Source organism: Helianthus annuus, chromosome 14, assembly GCF_002127325.2.
Source record: "Helianthus annuus cultivar XRQ/B chromosome 14, HanXRQr2.0-SUNRISE, whole genome shotgun sequence".
Lineage (NCBI taxonomy): Eukaryota > Viridiplantae > Streptophyta > Magnoliopsida > Asterales > Asteraceae > Helianthus > Helianthus annuus.
This window is the reverse complement of record NC_035446.2, coordinates 93,241,589-93,248,253: the sequence shown is the minus strand read 5'-3', so window position 1 is coordinate 93,248,253 and position 6,665 is coordinate 93,241,589. Positions and strand designations below refer to the sequence as shown.

The 6,665-nt window shown below is 31.5% G+C and overlaps 1 long non-coding RNA gene across 1 annotated transcript; it reads left to right on the top strand.

Moving 5' to 3' along the window:
* Positions 1–2,678: 2,678 nt before the first annotated feature.
* LOC118486269 lies at positions 2,679–5,979 on the top strand. The gene is made up of 3 exons (XR_004878154.1): positions 2,679–2,955; positions 3,113–3,226; positions 5,693–5,979. It is a non-coding gene; the product is annotated as an uncharacterized LOC118486269 (long non-coding RNA).
* The last annotated feature ends 686 nt before the right edge of the window (positions 5,980–6,665 follow it).

Genomic DNA, 6,665 nt, shown 5'->3' with positions numbered 1-6,665 from the left:
ATTTGTGGGTTAAAAACCCTAACAAAACAGAAAGTATTTGAGGATTAACCTCTGATTTTATATGTCTCAACCTTGTTTTTAAGCCTAACCAACCATAAGATGGGTTGTAAGCATTAGGACATAGGTTTGAGATGAGTTAGACTCAAGTTTGATAAGTTAGAATAAGCTTTGAAAGAGCTTAAAACACAACAGAAAGTTTATGGACATTTTTAGGGCAATTCCAGGTCTGATTTCTCCAAGGAGAGATCAAGGAATCAAACCCAATGATTATCCAAGCAAGTAGGAAGAAAAATCAAGTGATTTGGTTGAGTTTTGAGCAAGTTATGCTCACTTTTGTAAAGAGGTATGAATCTGCCCGAATTTCTGATTTGCAAGAGTTTTGAGAGTGATTTAGGAGAGATTAGAGGGTGTTGAAAGTGTTTAGAAAAGTGAAAATGGCTTGGTATTTATAGGGAAGGATTAGGGTTGGGTTGGTTGGCATTTAATAGGATTAGTTGGGGTTAAACTAATTAAAAGAAAGATTATGGGGTTGCCTTGGACCTGCGATCGGTCAGGCTGCTTCAGCCATAAATTTCTATTTTTTTGTCCTAATTAATATGTAAGTGAAGTGGTTGCACATTATATTAAAACATAAAACTACCTATTGCAATATCATGTGTTCTATGTTTTGGACAATGAAAAGAAACAAGGATTTCAGCTTCGATTGGACATATAGCTGTATATGTTTTCTTTTATTTTTTTTACAAGTTAAAATGTAAGTTAGGTATTTAATATATTATGTCTTCTTAGTTTATCATATGCTAACAACTAAATCAAATATGGCATTAAATACCAATTGGTTGGAACTTATTAAATAAATCTATATATATTCTAAAGTTTAGTTATATGTTCTATTTTAAAACCAAAATTTATGGTTGTTTTAAATGAGGTCATTTACATATATCCCCCTCCTAAGATCATTTATTACATATATACCCAACCCATAAAATCAATTACATATTTCCCCCTTTTAAACCATACATATTACATATTTACCCATTTTATTAAAATCACTCCTATTGAATTACTATTTTAACCTTAATGAACTTATTAAATGATTATTACATTTTTCCCCGTTCTAATACCATTACTTACATATTTTATGATTTAATGTGTAATATAATTGTTTACAAATAAGATATTAACCTAATGATATGAATTCATTTTTTTTATAAGCCCTGCCTATTTTTTTATAAGCTTCTGCCTCTGTTATGTGAAAATTGAAAGTTTTGCTTATATATAATACGTCATAGCTCTTAAGCATTATTTTTTTTTTTAAAGAAAACAGTCATGCGACCATGGTTTAAAAATTTACTTTTGCTGTAAAACAGTTTTTTCAATATTATTTTGAATGTCTAAAACATGACAATTAGATTTCTGAAATAGCATTACACAAAAAAAAATGGAAATTTAGCTCCTGCTTCAAAACAATTAAAATGTTGATGATCGAACTAAGATTTAGGCTAAAGAAAAATTGATTACGACTTGAAAAAAACAAACGTATATTGTATAACAATATGTTTTTTATATAAGATATTTTAGATAATCAATATTTTAACGTAAATTGTTAGTGTAGTTAACTAAAATTTAAATGTATAATGGGTCGGTTGTAAAAATTATGTAAACTAAAACTTAACCAGTAACTAGATATGTAAAAAGGTCACTTGTTTTATAAAATGGGTATGACCGTTTTCTTTTCAAAGAAATATTTTAAAGATTTTATCACAACATATAGAGTATTGACTAGATTGATTTTGAAGTTAAGATATAAGAAATTAAGAAAAAGGGTAAAAGGGTAATTGCATAAAGAAAGGGGGAAATATGTAATTGATTTTAAAGATTGGACAAATATGTAATAAGGGCTTTTAATAAGGGGATATATGTAAAAATTCCTTTTAAATGCACCAGCCTATAAGAATCCTATTAATTTCATTTAATTTACTTAATAATCACAAGTTACATTACTTTAATCATTTGGGTCAAAAACAATTCCAGTTTAATAATCACAAGTTACATTACTTTAATCATTTGTGTCAAAAATAATTCCACAAACCCTAGATCATCTGATAATAACAATAAGAAGAAAGCTCCGGCCGCACACAAATCTCCAGTATTCGACTGCGATTGCTTCGATTATTACACGAACTACTGGTTCCGTTGGGACAGTTCTGTTAACCGAGAGCTAATTCATCAAGTAATTGAAGCTATTGAAGAAAACTTTACCAGTAGTGAACAGGTTAACTGTCGCGGCCGTAAACCTAACCAGAAGAAAGAGAAGGCGAGTCATCGGAGGTTCACCGGAAAAGCTTTAAATCCTCCGCCAGAGGTTTCGGTTTCGCCTCCGTACGACATCTCATTAGTTGAAGAATGTGCAAAGGAAGAACATGAGGTAGTGGAGGAGTCGCCGGAGACGGATGCAACAGCGAGAAGAGGACTTCCGGAAGTGAAAGGGTTGTTTAACTGGCGTTTGTGGGGACTTTGGAGTCCGTGATACTCGTCCTTCGCCTCTCAATATATGCTCTCCAATCCATAATTAACTTCTCCCTAATTGAAGATCTTCATCGATTAGGCACACAACTCTCAGACATATATCTTCGATTGATCTCCTGCACAGGCTCGCCATCAGGCTTTCCATCAGTCGGCAACTCAATTGGAATCGTAATTAACTTCTCCCCAATTGAAGATCTTCATAGATTTGGCACACAATTCTCAGACATATATCTTCGATTGATCTCCTGCACAGGCTCTCCATCAGGCTCTCCATGAGTCGGCAACTTCAGTTGGAATCAAAATGGGTCATTTACTTGCTCCTTTAATTACACATCATCCTCCGACTCTCCAGCAACCTTTAAGTGCAATATATATATTTCTAAGATGAAGATAATGTATGGTAATGAAGATTTGGAGCAGCAAGAGGTAAAAACAGCCCGAATTTTTCCTTTTATAAATTCGATTCGTGAGTGTTAGTGTGTGTGTTTATATTGATTAGGGTTTCATCAAATGCAATGTAAGGGTTTCCAATCGGTGTTTATACAAATAATATTGAACCCAATTTTTATGTATGTGTATGCAGTGTGTAGTATGGGGTCTTGCTTACCTCATTCAAGGAATAACAATGAAAGACAGGGGTCATTGATTTCGAAAAACTCCGCCTCTTTGTTCGCCTTCTTCCTGATTTTAAGTTACAGTGAGTCAATTTCCTTTTTTTGATTCTGATCGATTAAGAACTATACGTGATTAACCAACGAATTGTGGTAGATTTTATGTTTCTATTGCAGTATTTGGATTGAATTGACTGTTGCAATTTAATGATCGTCAGCTATAGTTCGTTTTTTGAATATAGAGAAACACTGACTTATTTAAGGTGCTTGATTTGGGTGAATAGTAGCAATATAAACTGCTATTGTAATTTGGTGTGATATTCAATTCAGTATCAGCAACCTAATCAAATTGTGCCCTAAACATAGAGTAAATGTGTTCACCAGCAAGGTAATAATATGTACTAATTTTCAATTATCATTGACTTCTAATAAGGAAATATAGCTATTAGGTTATGTCAAGGTAAACATAGTTTATAAAGAATATGTTGCAGAATAAAGTTAATACAACATTTTAGTAATAAATAATTAGCTGATAGTCAATAATAATTTTAGTATGCTAATGTTGTTAGAGTTAATAATAAGGACTATCAATTGTTATTTAACAATTTTAGTAGAACTGGTGCAACATTTTTTGTTAATAGAGCTGTTAGTGACTCGGTTATTTATTACTAACTGCTTAATAGCCCATTAGCATACTAACTCTTGATTCAAAGTAATCTCCGAACAATTGATAGTCACTAACCGAGTCACTACCGTTGTTAAGGTACCTACATTTTTGTTGTTCGTTAACTATTTGATTGTTTTGCTACCACATACTAATCACCCATCCCAGGTGTGAAGGTGAATACTTTATTAACGTGACCGTTTTTATTGTCGGGTCGATTTTAAATCAGTTTTGTTTACTTTTATCAGTTTTTGGTTTCGGTTTGGTTTTAGGTTGTTTTATTTTTTTGCATCGTTTTGGTTTTAATTTTTCCCAACAATTGTTTTGTTTCGATCTAAGTTTTTTGAGTTCGTTTCGGTAAGATCTTTTACGTTTTTTGTTCCGTTTTCAGTTTTTTTAGTTTTGTGTAAATTTAGTTTCCTTTCCGGTTAGATTCACTTTATTTGTTTTTGGTTCAGGTTCGGTTTTCATTTCAGCAACATTATTTGTCTTAGCTTATTTGTTTCGGTAAAATTATTCAGTTTGTATAGGTTCATTTCGGTCTGGTTTTGTTTTTTGGTTCGTTTAGGTTTGGTTTCAGTTTCCTTGGTTTTCGCTTTTAGTTGGGTTTCATTTTTTATTTAGTCCCCGGTTCGCTTTCTATTGGCTCAAAACTATTAATGCGGATTAAGTTAAAAACATATATTCACATACATACACACGCGTGGTTAAGGTACGTTGCATAATCTATACATCTTGCTTTAAACAGAAGTAGGTGCAACCCATAAACAAATTGGAGGTTCAATGTTATGTTCGTTTATTTTCGTTCATTTATGTTCGATGATTGACTTTCGTTTATGTCTGTCCTCTCTCTTATTTGCGTTCGTTTGTAACCATTCTTTATTTTCATTTGAATGTTCGTTTAAATTTATACATTATTAATATTCATTTGAAATAGTTTTCATATTATCAAACCATTTGTTTACTTTTAAAAAGTTGGATGTAATGATGCTGGTAGAATATTGACTTCCACCATGCTGGTAAAATTAACACAGTTTTACAACCCACCAACCCGATTACTACTCGCCTGCCTATTTAAATAAATGGGTTAAATAAGTAATGAACCGCATTCAGGTTACATGAATTTAAGCGTGACGGAGTTAGACTTGCATGGAGTTTTCCTACATATTTTGATAGGTCTGTTTGAATTTGCATATAAAAAATAATTATCTGAATATGATTTATTTCAACTTCAACTTTCAGTAAACAATTTCTAAGTTTAGCTATATCTTATATTTAAAATCAAAATTTATGGTTGCTTTAAATGCATTACAATTAACTTTAATGAAATAGTACCAGCCTTTATGACCATGTTTAATCAATGAGCCTCTTCCTTTTCTCCATATATTAATGTTTAAGTTAGAGTTTATAGACTTTTCATAACAATTCACCTTAAAGGATTGATTAGTTATTAGATAACTAATACTTAATATTACAATTAACTTTAATGAAATAGTACGAGCCTTTATGACCATGTTTAATCAATACGGGATTTCTGGACTCTGAGATACACTACCAGTTTAGCAAATGGTAGTCTTGAGGTAAGTTTATTGTACCATTGACGGTTCACCATTATCTTTAGAAATTTACTTCTGATGTATATGTTGCTTCTTTAAATAACTGAGAAATAGAGGCGAAACGAGTTGGTTAACGGGTATTAAAACAACATCACATGACTATAAGCACAATGACAATTGTCACAAATAGAGGACTACATTGTACCTATGCGTCAACTAAAAATAAAATTTAATTAAATGGACTAAACAACTACATTAAGTTTGAGACCAGGGTAAAAATCTAAAACATCATTTTTGTTTATTTTTTATTTTTATAACCAGATGTGTTGCAGGCATCTGAAAATGTTACCCTGGAGTCGGTACACAAGATTGGCAAGCTGGAGTGACATACGTGTCCAGATAACACTTTTTAAGTCCTGCATACCCTATTTATTAAGTATTGGGTTAATTGTAATAAATTTTAGTAAATAAATATATAGATTATATAACTAAACACTTGAAGAACTGTTAGGATTTGTTAATTTTGTTGGTTTATAAACTGCCTTCTGATCTATAAAAGGGAACAAAACCTGCAATTTGACTTTTAGATGTTAAAACTAAATTTATATGTATATGTGTATGTAGTATAATATGTGTATATATATATATATAACATCTATTTTACACCATTTAAAATACAATGAAAAAGAAAAAATAAAAAAATTTGAAAACTGTGACGTCTTTTGAAGAGGATTGAGAAACCACACGTCAATAGATTTGAAGTTTTGTGAGACCACATGTGGTGGGGCGCAAACCTCTCTCAAAGCGTCTTAAAAACGTGGGGGAACACTGTACCCTCGGGTGTTTTGGGCCTTTTTTGACTGGTGGTGCTAACACAAAGCGCCGAATGAGGAGTGGACTTTGGTCAAAATAACCATGGTCAAACGGCTAACTTTAAAAAAACCCGGTTTTTGTTTTAAAAATCTATACTATATTCGCACTTTCGTACCGTGTCACGCACTATCTATATCAGTCGTTGTTCCAGGAAAAAACAATAACTATTATGCATGTCGTGCATCGCACGGGTATTCCCCCTAGTAATAAATAAAAAAAGACAACAAACAAAGAAAAACCATAAGGCTTGCGACAGCCATTAGTATCTTTATTTATTTATTTTTTTTTCACTTAACATTTGAACATTCAAATGTACGTCGACTATTTTATGATTATTATTATTATTATTATTATTATTATTATTATTATTATTATTATTATTATTATTAGAATTATTATTATTACTATTATATTATTATTAAAATTAACCAC